Here is a 13926-nt window from a genome sequence, read left to right as displayed (position 1 = left end):
TGTTAAATGCAGCCCTGTGTATTAGTATGTCTGGCTCTGCAATTAACATGAAAACTTTCCAAAAGGCACGCATCTGCCGCCCTCTATTAACAAAAGGCATGCAGCAAGCCTAAAAACATAACGTGTGCTTTTACAATCACTAATATATGTTAGTGATTCTGAAAGCACACGTCCTGCTTCTGGACTTGCTGCATTCTTTTTGTTGATAGAGCGTGGCTGCGCGAAGATTGTGTGCATTTTTAGGTCTCGCTTGGCTATCGTGTAAGCGATCGCTCAGCGAGACTTATGTAGGGGCTTCAAAAAATGCTCCCAAAGGCTTCCCAGGCGGATCGGGTGGCAGTTACGCGCACAACCACGCGCATTCCATTTGCCACCAGCTACTTCCTGCGCGTGCGCCGCCTCACGCATTCAGAGAGATTTAGTAAGGGGCACAAGACCTTAGGAATGCGCTTTATGGCCAGTGCATGTGAGGCATTCAAGCGCGAAGCTGGCATCTGGCATCGGACTTGAAAGCAGCAGACTGCTTTCGCCAGCGCGCGCTCAGCCTCACTTCCTGCATCCCCTCTTACAACAAGGAAATTTCGTTATAACTCACACCCCATATGCTCGTTCCCTCCCACCCTTCCTTTGATGTCCGCTTTTCTTGTTGTTTACAAACCACGCCACACACTGCTGCACGCCACACACTGCAGCACGCCACACACTGCTGCATGCCGCACACTGTTGCATGCCGCACACTACCGCACGCCACACACTGCTGCGCACACTGCTGCATTACACACTGCTGCATTACACACTGCTGCACGCCGCACACTGGTGCATGCCTCACACTGCTACACGAAACACTGCTGCACGCCTCACACTGCTGCACGCCTCACACTGCTGCATGCCACACACTGCTGCACGCCACACACTGCTGCACTCCACACACTGCTGCACGCCACACACTGCTGCACGCCTCACACTGCTGCAAGCCTCACACTGCTGCACGCCTCACACTGCTGCACGCCGCACACTGCTGCACGCCTCACACTGCTGCACGCCGCACACTGCTGCACGCCGCACACTGCTGCACGTCACACACTGCTGCATGCTGCTGCACGCCACACACGGCTGCACGCCACACACTGCTGCACGCCACACACTGCTGCACGCAGCACACTAATGCACGCCGCACACTGCTGCATGCTGCACACTGCTGCACGCCGCACACTACTACACGAAACACTGCTGCACGCCACACACTGCTGCACGCCACACACTGCTGCACGCCACACACTGCTGCACGCCACACACTGCTGCACGCCACACACTGCTGCACGCCGCACAATGCTACACGAAACACTGCTGCACGCCACACACTGCTGCACGGCACACACTGCTGCACGCCGCACACTGCTGCATGCCACACACTGCTGCACACTGCTGCATTACTCACTGCTGAATGCTGCACGACACTGCTGCACACAGCACACTGCTGCACACCGCACACTGCTGCACGCCGCACACTGCTGCACGCCGCTGCACGCCACACAGCGCTGCATGCCTCACACTGCTAAACGAAACACTGCTGCACGCCACACACTGCTGCACGCCACACACTGCTGCACGCCACACACTGCTGCACGCCACACACTGCTGCACGCCGCACACTGCTACACACCGCACACTGCTGCACACCTCACACTGCTGCACGCCTCACACTGCTGCACGCCACACACTGCTGCATGCCGCACACTGCTGCACGCCGCACACTGCTGCACTCCACACACTGCTTTTATGCGAGTTTATGGTACTGACATTGTAAATGACAATGCCTTTTATTTGTTTTAAAACCAAAAGATAAATAAAAGGCATTGTAATTTTACAATGCCAATAGCTCAATCTCTTATAAATGCGAGACCTATTGCATTGCAAATGCTTGTTTAAAGTATTCATGTTAATTGCTGTAATTAACGTGTATACCTTCAAAAATGCACACAATCTTCCCTCAGCCGTGCTCTATTAACAAAAAGCATGCAGCAAGCCCAGGGCTTTAAGTGGGCTGGGTCCTGCTGATGCTGAGTTTTTAAAAGCCGGTGCTGAGACAGGTCACACTCAGGCTCTTCATTTTTGCCCTCACCCGCAAAAAAAAATCTCAACTCTGCAGCAGTGCAACTGCTGAAAGCCTTTGGTGTAACTTCAGAGGACTTTTTATAGTTTTTTCACAGTCTGATCATTTCAGAACTGAGGCATTTTCAATATATTCAACAAAGCTGTAGTTGTTGCTTATTTATCCTGTGCAACTAACAACCATTGACAAAGTCATTAGTCCTGGCTTGTTGTAGGTATAATGTTACTTATTGTATTATATATCTGGATGCAATGACAAAGGCAGCACAATAACGGTTGGGCAGCACACTATGCTAAGCACACATTTTTAGCTTACATTTTTTATGCCATGCCCTTAATTATATCAGGCACACCCCTTTTAGAGACCCCTCCAGGTTTTTCATCCCACTTAAAGCCCTGAACAAGCCTAAAATCACCATGTGTGCTTTCAGAATCACTAACATATTTTAGTAACTCTGAATGCACACATGGTGGACTTCTATGTACATTCCCTCCCTGCGTATCCAAGAAACCATCTTCAGAGCGGATAAGTGAACTCATGATTATCAGTTTTAAAGAGTGGAGTAACCCCCGCCTTGGTAGAGCCAGCTCTGTTCTGCAGAGTCTTGCCCTGATGACCTTGAATAATTCTTAAACAGATTATTGCAAATAGCATTCTCGTTTCATTTATTTTTAATCTGGGTAATGTGTGAGATTGTATTATAGCCATTTTTTGACAAATGTGTTTTTGTTTCATGCAGCATCCATTAAAAACGTTTATTTTAGATTTAAACAGGATCTCGGATATGAAAAATGGGAGGATGTCACAGTGATTATTTGCAGTAGTATTAGTGGGTTTCTACAGTTACAATATTGGAAAAATACATCACTATCCCTGAATATTAACTATAAACATATTTAGAATTTGAACCAGTGTGTCTGTGCAGTTTGTGATCTGGCCAAAATGACACGAGAAAGCTGAAACTGGATCATAAATTCAACGTTGATCCGCACAGAGGCCCCCAAAATATGTTTGGCCGACGGCGCTCAAAGTCCTTAAGATGTCCCTGAGCCGCCGCTGTGTAGTTAGTTAGGGAAGAATAGGTTCACTGGCACTGTGGTATGAGGCCGGTTGCCCCGGTTTCCTAATATATATTAGTGTAGCTTTGTCGTGGTTGCAGATGCTCTGCACTGCAACATCTCAGTTCGAACATGACACAACCATTGTATGCCAGTCACCAATACGAAGGCCACCCCCCTGGCTGAACTGGCCTTAGCAGGCATCAGGCGTTTGCCTGGAAGGGTGAGGGTCAGTTTTGGAGCAGTGGGGGCCAGTTGTGTTACTGGGGGCAGTTTTGCAGCCATGCTGCAATATGGGCCCTCAGTAACAAAAGCACCAGTGCTGGGGACCGGGTTTAAGCAGGAGTGCTTGACACTTGCCCCTCCTCCTCCACCCCACCTCTGGTGGGTGGGAGCCAGTGCAGCAAAATTGCCAGGGCTACTTTGGGTTCCCAGTCCAGCCCTTCCTGCCCCATCAAACAGGCCTCCTCCGTTCCAGTACCTAGGTAATTTATCTGCACAATCAAGCAGGAACTCCAGTGCTGTCGCTGCACCCACACACACGGTCGGGCTCTTGGCGCACATTGCCATGGCTGGAGCGCACAGAGACCTCACACTGCCGCACACAGAGGAAACAAATTCGAGGGAACATTGGTCCTAGGTCCTGTAGGAAATTTTTAACGTAGGTCAACCAAGGGATGCAGTCTACCCCATTAAGAGACAGGCAATCGTTGATCAAGTCCCTGTTCAAGCTAGTAGAAATACCGGTCCAGACCTTATGCCACAGCAGGATAGGCTGCATTTTAATTTGATCGGACAGATATGACAGGCCCAGCTCAGCGTGGCATATAAATGTGGCTGTGCTGTTTGGGACCGCTAGGAGATATCTTAAGAACCTATTTTCTACTAGCTTCAGGCACTCAACGTTAGCATAACCCCAGATGCCTGCTCCATACATAGTAATCGGAATACATTTAGCTTTGTAGATTGTTAGTAAATCAGCGATTGGGTGCTTTCCTAGCTTTCTAGCAAAGTGAATCAATGCACCAGTTGCTTTACAATATAATAATTTTCTAGATTCTATAGCTTTCGCCCATAGGCCCCTTCTTTCAAATACAATACCCAAGTATGAAAAGTGATTAGTGAGTTCGAGTTTCCTATTATTAATGAAGAAATCTCCACACTTGATTCTAAGCTTACAGCATTTCATTGTAAATGTTTTGTTAATGTTTACATGGAGGTCAAGATTTGACATGTAGGCAGAAAAGCTAGAGATAACTTTTTGTAGGCCAAGGGGGGTACGAGCCAGTAAGACAGCATCGTCCGCACATAACAATGCTCCAATTGGTCGTCTATCAATACATGGTAGATCCTGACAGTCACTACTCAGTTTTACTCCCAGGCTGTTAATATAAAGGGTGAACAGGAGGGGTGCTAGCACGCACTCCTGCCGCACCCCCTTCTTTACAGGGAAGCTGTGGCTGAGTTTGCCGCCTCTGCCATAGCGTACCCGGGCCCTGGCATCTAGGTAGGACTGTTTTAAAAAATTTAGGATAGGTGAATCAACCCCCATGGTCTCTAAAATACTCCATAGCTTCTGGTGGTTGACACAATCAAAGGCTGAACTCAAATCAACAAAACACAAAAATAGAATCCCCCTTTTGACCTGTAGATATTTTACCAGCAGGACATTCAGGTTCAGGCTCTGTTCAACAGTGCCCAAACCTTGACGGAAACCATAATGTAACTCTGAGATTATGCCCTTTTCCTCCACCCAGAGCTGGAGGCGATTTAAGACAACACGCCCGGCCACCTTTGCAAAAGAGTCCAGTAGTGATATCGGTCTATAATAGGACGGGTCATCCCAATTGCCTTTCTTATAGATAGGGACGAGTATGGACTCCGTCCAGGTGGCTGTGAATCCCAAGGTGCAGCAGGCCTTTAAGGCCATTGCTAGCAGGGGTCCCCAAAGTGCTGGACTTGATTTAAATAGATCCACTGGTATGCTGTCTGGGCCCGGGGCTTTACCACCCGTGCTCGCATTTATGGCTAAAATCACCTCCTGGGCATCAAAATCAAACTCAATCGGAAGATAATTTGAGGAGTTTACGCTTAAGACCTCTTCGTTTTGGGGATCCACCAGAATATTATAAAGGCTAGAAAAGTGAGTCACCCATGTATCCTCCCCTATTGTTATTTCAATGCTGGGCTTTTACCCGAGGCAAGAAAGAGGCATTCACGGCCTTCCAAAAACCTTTCATGTCTTTCAGACCTGATGCTTGTTTTAGATTTTGCCATAGTTCTAGCTTTATGGCCGACTTGCGTTACTTAAGGGACATCTTGTATGCTAATCTAACCCTTTTTATTGCTCCTCGGTCATTTATGGGCTTATGTAAGCCAGTTATCAGGGCTGCGTGAGCTTTTGAACATTTGGAGTCAAACCAGCCACTCTTCTTATCTGCCCCTTTTTGCTTTTTACCCGTAATCTATTTTGTATAGACTGAAATATGTTTATGAAGGAGCTAAGAACGTCAGATTTGTTAGCAGTTTCGTCGCAGCATGAAGTTGTCTTTACAGCTAGTTAAAAGGTGCTTACATAGTTTAATTTGTTGACGCCTGTCCACTTGACTGTATAACCGTTTTGTCTATTAATAACAATATCTTCCGCCGGGTGGGTAGCCAATGTTTTACTAGTTAGCACCTTGGCAGGAAGATCTAGAAGAACACTAATAGGGTAATGGTCACTAAAAGCAACGGAATGTATTTTAAAATAGTGTATTCTGTAAGCGTATCTATTTGATACTAGTATGTGGTCGATGACTGAGGACAGGCCAAGGCCAATAAAAGTGCTACTAAAAGGAATTGGGGATAGACATACATTATTAGCAAAGCCCAGATCCAGAATATATTTTAGCAAATTGAATTGGTTGCCAGGAGCAGAGTCTAAAAAATGGGACGAGTCATTATCATCATCTAATTCAATACCTACCACAAACATCTCCTATTGTATGTGGGCAGGGTCCACAATTAAAGTCCCCTCCCCAAATAATGCAGTAGTCTTTGCCAGTGCTCTTTTGAATATTATCCAAGTCTCTCTGCAGATGCGTTAGAGTTTGTTCAATATCCACGGCGGGTATATTATTATAGAAATTTATAAGAACTAAATAAGGACTATTGTCTATATTAATTTAAAGCACCTGATAATAGGTCTTGGACTCCACAAAGTCTATCTTGCATGCATTTAACCTATAGGAAATGTAGGTACAAAGGCCACCCTTATTCCTTCCCTGGCTCAGGCAGGGGAGGAATAAGGGTGAGTCAATTTGGCTTTAAGGCAGGGTTAGTCAATTTGGCTTTAAGGCCTGCCACATTCCAAAACAAAATTTCAATTTCATTAGTTCTAGGCACAGGCTGAGATGCACATTCAATAGGGGAGAGGACGCCATAGGGGCCATCAAGGTGATGAACAAGGCTATTTGATACATCACTGTGGTAAGTATTTATGATAAATTGAGTTGTTACGTTCTGAGTAGTATAGTTATTGGGAATATCTCCTGCCTCAGTGTAGGCTTGCTCGACATTAGCCACGGGGACTATACATGGCGAGGTTGGACCCAGTGAGTTATTTCCCGGGGTTTGTGATTGAGCCACATTACTACTACTATTTCTAAGTCAATCAATGCCCTCCGGGGAAGAAAGCATCTCAAATCTGTTAAACAAGGGTAGGCTGAGTTGGGAATGGTTCATGGGGTAAGCCGGGGTCTGCTGTAATACATTAGAAATATGGTTTATAGGAGGGTAGAAATAACCCAAGGGCATTACATTTATACCATGATTGATCACATGATTGGAACCCTGTCGGCGCAAAATTTCTTGTGTTAGATTTGGCGTTCTAAATGTAAGAACAATGCAGTCACCAGGGAACCTTTTATCTCTTTTCGCCACCCATCCCACTCTCCTTGCCATTTTAAACTTCCTAAATAGGACATCGGTTAGGCCAGATTTGGATCCGAGTCAACAGAGGGCCTTATTTTGTAAGGACTCCCAAGATTCAGTTGACTTTGAGGTGAGTTGTGGTACATTCGCCAATATTATTGTGTATGGTGTGGCCTCTGGTGGTAAATTTAAGGTCACCTCCTCCCCGTTTACCCTGTCCCTTTCCCTTGGAATAGTACCCAGGTTAGGCATCCTTAGAGAGTCACTGGGCACTATTTGGGCAGGCGCTTTGTTGTGATTTAAATTAGGAGTGTTCTTAGAGCCAACACATGCCCCGGGGACCGACTGTAACATATCTGCCAGGGGGGGCTGAGCTGCCCTGCCGTCATTCAGTGTGGTCACAGGGCAGTTATGCAGTGTGTTGTTAGAGCCTACACCCTGTACTTTACTCAACAGGTCCTCGATGACCAATGTCATGGCCAACAATTTCTCTAGGGAAACCAGGGCTGACTTTTGATGATCAGAAATATTGCCGGACCCCTGGCACTCCCTCGACACCTGGGGGTTCACCGGGGTGGAAGACAACTCTAAACGTCCGAACAAGTTAGTCAATATGCCATCCAGATGCTCTAGGCGACCGTGCAATAGAGCAAAGTTTTTGTCTATGAATTCCTTAATCAGTTCAAGGACGATGTCCAAGGCGGTCACGCCGGCAGCGATGCTGGTAGTTTTATCCTCCAGATGGCAAGGCTGCATTAGCGAAGAAGTGTCCGTAGTCTGTGTACCTATGGAACAGATCGTCACCTCAGGATTGCACTGAGGATTACGCTGTTGCCCTTTTTGTTGTTTTTGCTTCAGTGGGCCCGCACCCTTCTTGCGATTCACAAGATCCCTTTGTCTTAGCCCTTGTGCCATCTGTGGGGAGGTGGGAAGTCCAGGCCCTAGAGGCTATGCCGGGCCCGTTAATGGTATCCATATGTGGTACTGTCAGTTCATCATGTGCGAGGGCCGGGGTATCCAAGGCGGCCAGTGCCGCCACCGAAATGAGGGGAGATGAGCAAGTTTGATTTTGGGGAATACCACCCAAGTTGTGTGTTCCTAGTGAGGATCGCCTCGGCAGAAATGAGGGGTCTAGAGACAGCCGCCTCTCTGTTAATTCAATTTCGTGACAGAGCAGTGATTCTGCCCTCATTATGAAGGCATCCAAAGTCCCCTTGGCTCCCTTGCTCTTAATCACTGCAGGGTTGCTCATGGTTAGATTGTCAATATAAGTCTCTCTGCCACAAAAATAAGTACAACTCACAGTGCGCGCAAAACATGGAGGCAGAAAAGGAAATCGAGAAACATTACAGTACCTGGGCATCAGAGAAGGATTGTGGGGGCCTGTTGTTAGAGAGGGGGCCCGGCCCAGCCCAGCCTCCTCCGGGCTCCTATCGCGCCTCCAGGTGCGGGTGGTAGCGTCACGGCCAGCAGCGCAGCAGGACCGCTGGGAGATGTAGTCTCCTGGTTGCCGTTCCCCTCACGGCGGGAAGATGTCAGGCAAGGTAGGTAGGTAATGCTGACGATGGCCGTTCCCCTCACGGCGGTGAAGTGTGCATAGAACAGCGTCAAAGTCAAAAGGTAAGGGTGACAGAGATGGATCTCTTGTCAGATACAGGATCCAGGTTTGTCCCAGGGGAAAGTTTACCTTCTGACTTAGAAACTTTTGTGGAGAAAAAGTAATCATTTGCAAGTCTCGGTGGGGCAAGTTGCAAGCTGCATCAGAAGTGGGGCTCAATGATGATGGGTTGTGGGGTCCCGGTGCAGTCATTGACGAAGGTGGGAAAGGTACAAGCAGGGGAAGTCTGCAGACAGTGCCATCAACATTGATCTGATGCTGTTCGGCATCTGTCTGGGTGAAGCCCTCTATGTTCGGACTTTGAAACTTTTCTGGAAGTCAGTTCTCCTTCAGCGGGGCAAAATGGCAATGTGAGGCCGACTAGCAATTCAACACTGATGGCTGTGGCCTTGACTGCTAGCCCTGACTGTTGGTTCTCTAGACAGAAAGTTGGTAAAACATTTCTAAGCCCCACGTCCTGCCATTTGGAAACAGAAGGAGCAGACTCTAACACCAGCCAAGGATAGAGACCCTGGGGGTCACCACTTGGGGGTTAGGCCTCCCTCCAGCTGAGGCCAGCAGCAGGGTCCAGCAGGTTGAAATGGTCAGCTGGGCTGTTGCAGAGAGGGAGGCCTCTGGAAGCTTGTTGTGCCCCTGTAGCTCAAACAGGAGGCTAGTCAACTGACACTTGGAATCACTTCTGGGGTCCTGGGTTCAAGGCAGGCAAGTCCAGCCGTCCATAGGGTTCTTCAGACAGCAGGACACCCCTTCTTCGGATTTTTCACAAGCCCCGGAGAGTTCAGAGAAGAGGTCTGTGGGGTCCACAGGTATCCCCAGTGCCAGCCTGTGGGTGGAGGGCAATCCTTGTCCACTCTCTAAACCAGTTCTGGTCAGTTCTTTCCCTCCCACTGGCCTTGGAGCCAACCTGACTAGATAGACAAAGAGAAACCGGCCTAGGTATGAGCTTCACCTGCCAGTGACAGGGTTGGCATCCTTTGAAGTGCAGGAAGGGGCTGGGCACAGCCCCCAGGCCATTCTATCAAGGGAGGAGAACTTCTCCCCACACCCAGAGCTCGTTGTCCACTGTCTGGGAGTAACACACATTTCGTCATAGGGGAGTCATATGACAGTTGGACACTGACAGGAAAGTCTTTTGGTTTTTGGGGGAAAATCATAACTTTTTTAAAGTGTCATTTCTAAAATTGTAACATAAAATCTGACTTGGCCATTCAGTTGGATTTTAAATTACTATTAAAATTAATCCTTGAGATATTTTTGTGACTATTCCCAAACTGAATTTAGCACCTATTACCTGTACTAGTGCAAACCATTGTTAACCTATGGGAAGGTCAGCCATGGTATAGTGAAAAACAGCTTTGCATATTCCTCAGTGTTAGAACATGTAAAACATTAACTATATCTGTCCTAATTTTAAATACCTTGCACCCTGCCCTATAGGCCTTTAACAACTCAAAGTAAAAAAAAAAGTGATGGATCGAATGCTTGAATTAATCTCAGCCACTGGTACTTACTCAGGCAGCATCCAATCCATCATTATTTTGCACACCAAGGGGCATATCAGCAAGGGCCTGCGATAATTATCGCTCAGCACTTGTAGCGCGAGGATAATTATCGCAGGCTAACGCTGGATTCTATCACGGAGATAGCGTGCTATCAGCAATGCTCATCTCTCGAGCGATAGGAATCCATGCGTTAGCTGGAAAACAGTGTGATTATCGCTGGAAATCCAGCGATAATCACACTGCGACCAGCAAGACCTTGCTGATAGGGCAGGGTGGTCTTAGCCATGTAATCCACCTCCCATTGGATTACATGGCTAAGTCAGATCACAAGCAGGCGTAAGGAAAGTAGCGATAACTGTGGTTAGCGCTACTTTTCTTATCTCTCTGCTTGTTTGCGTGCAGCTTGATAATTTGATAATTGGAGAAATGTTGGTTAGCGGCATTTCTCCAGTTATTCTGACACGTAACCCCCACTTTGCATCTCATTAGAGAGGCAAAGCTGGGCGTTGTTGTAAGGGGCGATAAATCAGCAAAACACGCAATAGCGTGTCTTTGCTGATAAGGCGATAAAATGATCGCCGCTTTTCGGCCAAAAGCAGCGATAATGTATTATCGCCGCCTTGTTAATATGCCCCCAAGTACCTCAGTTTGTCAGAGCTATATGCAAATCAGTCTTGACCCTGCTCCAATCAGAACAGTTCAGCCCTAACTGTCAAACTAGGTCCTCCCTGAACCAGAACACAAGCAACCCAGGACCAGTTTCCCCTACGTTATGGGCTTATCAGCTGAGTACAGCTTGGTTCCAGTGATACAGTGTGCAAGGGACCCACTTCTGGGCATACCTGTCCCACTTAGGGCGGCACTAAGTACACAAAATAGTGATGGATGGAGTACTTGAATTAATCTTAGCCTCTGGTAATACTTGGGCAGCATCCCAATCCATTGTTATTTTGTACACCATGTCACGTCAGTTTGGACCCAGCTATATGAAAATCAGTCTTGACCCTGCTCCAATCGGAAAAGTCGAGCCCGAACTGCCAAGCCAGGACCTCCCTGAACCGGTACACAAGCAACCCAGGACCTGTTTCACCCTAGTTATGGGCACATCAGCCAGGTACAGCTTGGTTCCAGTGACACAGTGTGCACCGGACCCACGTCTGGACATTCCCATCCCACTTAGGGCGACACAAAGTATGCAAAAAGTTCCGGTGTTCTGGTTCAGAGAGGAGCTGGCTTGGCAGTTCGGGCTGAACTGAGATTAATTCAAGCATTCCATCCACAACTGTTTTGTATACTATAGGCTTTTAAGGCCTACCTTAGTGGTGACTTCTTAGTATTAATAAAAAAGGTTTAGGCCTGGCAAAAGTTTAATTTTGCTAGGCTGAAATGTCTGTTTAAAACTGCACACACAGGCTGCAGCGGCAGGCCTGGTGAAAAACCTTTAAAGGGCTACTACTGTGGGTGGCTCAATGAGTGCTGCAACCCACTAGTAGCATTTAATTTACTGGCCCTGGGTACAAGTAGTGCCATACACTAGGGAGTTCGAAGTAAATTAAATGTGCTAATTAGGTGTACGGCAATTTTACCATGTTTACGAAGGAGAGCACAAACACTTTATGACTGGTTAGCTGGGTAAAGAGCCCAGAGTTCAATGGTCAACAAAAATGGCTTCAGCAGAATAAGGCAAAACACAGAAGAATACACCTCTTTTTAGTCTGCAATACAGCTTGGTGGACAAGAAACCAGATGTGAAATACATTCTAACTCAAAGCCTTATAAATGTGGAACCTGTTTATAAAGTACTCTACTGTAAGCTGAAAATAGCAAGGAAATGGATTCCCCAAAGTTGCAGGTTTTGCGAAAATGGCATCAAGCACCCATTTTTTTATTGCAGATTTATATAGCGGGAACTCGACCCGAAGGTATTGGAGCGCTTTACATACGCACCGTATTTACATTACACATTCAGGCACGGGGAGATTAAGCTATTTGCCCAGAATCACAGGATGTGGACGCGACCCCGAGGCTCGAACCCTGGTTTCCAGCACCAAAGTCGGAAATCTAGCCGACTGACCACATCCTCTCCCCATCAAGCACTCTTTGACAACCATAGACATTAGATGGTCGACTGCTTGCTACTTTCTGCAAGAGGGCAAGGTGTAGGGCAAGGACTGGACCCTATAGAAGGTATGAACCCTGCTTTCTGCTGTTTCTGACGTCATTGCTCCATGACCAACGGTAGCCCGGGGCAAGTTCGGCTGCCCTTAATCGACGTACCTGAGCCTACTCGTTTCAAGAACTCCCTTTCAGCAGACGAAGGGAAAATGAACAGACGAAGGGAAAAGAACAGATTTCGAGGCCAAACGTCTCCCTCCTTACGGGCCTCCCCCATACATACCCAGAAGGCAAAGCGCATTCCGACACGTTCACCCAGTGCGCTGTTGGCTTCCACTAATGAAGTTTTGTATTGCTATGCGCAGAGTTCAGTGATTAAATGACAGTTTTGTTTCAGTAAGCAACAGAGACAGACAAGTATGCTTTGTACACAAATTCCTCAAAAGTTACACATTACAAGCCGCTTGCTGATGACCAGATACCGGACTTTGAAACTGGCTAAGGGTCTCGAACAATAATAACAAGACTCAAGTTCCGTCCACGGTTCAAACTTTCACATTTTGTCTCTATTTACATAGCGGTTGGACTTTGAGGTGAACACGTAAAGGGGCGCTATGCAAAATCTGCCAACGAGGGCTCTCATACTGTAACCTTCCGCGCGTTGCTATGTTATGAACCAGTTACAGCGGATTTAGCATTCATTGCAAAACTTGCAATAACAAACTCTCTGTTTGAGTTTAACCACGTTTCTGTTTTGATGCATTGCTGTCTTGTGCAACTACTCCACCCTGCAAAATGCTCCAAAGTCAGGCAGTTTTTACAAGAACAAAGGGGCAGATTTATGAGCCCCTTGCGCCACTTTTGCGTCACTTTTAACATGGGAAAAGTGACGCAAAAGTTGCGCAAGGGGCTCATAAATCTGCCCCAAAATGTGTAGGATTGTACTCCGCTTTGGAAAATGAACACATTTCTCGACAATGTTTTCTCGTTACTTGAGAAATCGTTTTGTAGATGTGATAATCTGGAACAATTTAATCCAATTACGGGATTTGTATTCGCTGATTAAATGTTAAAATATAAAAATGTCTTTTTAAGCGACGTAATTGGGATTTCAAGTCATGCATGCAGTGCCAAAGTAAACACACTAGCACGAAAAGTTGCTAGGCGGCCTCTCCCACTGAGTTGTTTAGGTGTGATTAATCTGGCGACAGTAATCGACATACTTTACAGCTTGGATTTCTTTTTCTAATAGTTTTTCAATTGTTTCCAGTTTACTAAAGACACTGTAGGATAGTAGGATCTGCTTCTATGGATAACCCCACTTTTTGCTTGATGTAATGCTGTTTTTGACTAGTCTGACTGGGATCCTGCTAATCAGGACCCCAGTCTTTGTGGTTTCTCCCCTAAATTGTTATGGTAAGTACTTAGGTACATCCCAGATTGGCTACTGGGGTACCCTTATAAGTCCCTAGTATATGGTACTAAGGTACCCAGGGGATAGGTGCCCCAGAGGTCCCCCATAGACTGAAGCATGTATTATGCCACCTATAGGAGACCTTTCAAACTATCACTACAGGCCTACTACCATTGCAGCCTATGTGAGCT

The sequence above is a fragment of the Triturus cristatus genome, chromosome 5_1, assembly GCF_964204655.1.
Source record: "Triturus cristatus chromosome 5_1, aTriCri1.1, whole genome shotgun sequence".
In the NCBI taxonomy this organism is placed as follows: Eukaryota; Metazoa; Chordata; class Amphibia; order Caudata; family Salamandridae; genus Triturus; species Triturus cristatus.
The sequence above is the reverse complement of the archived record's forward strand: the minus strand, read 5'-3'. Positions refer to the sequence as shown.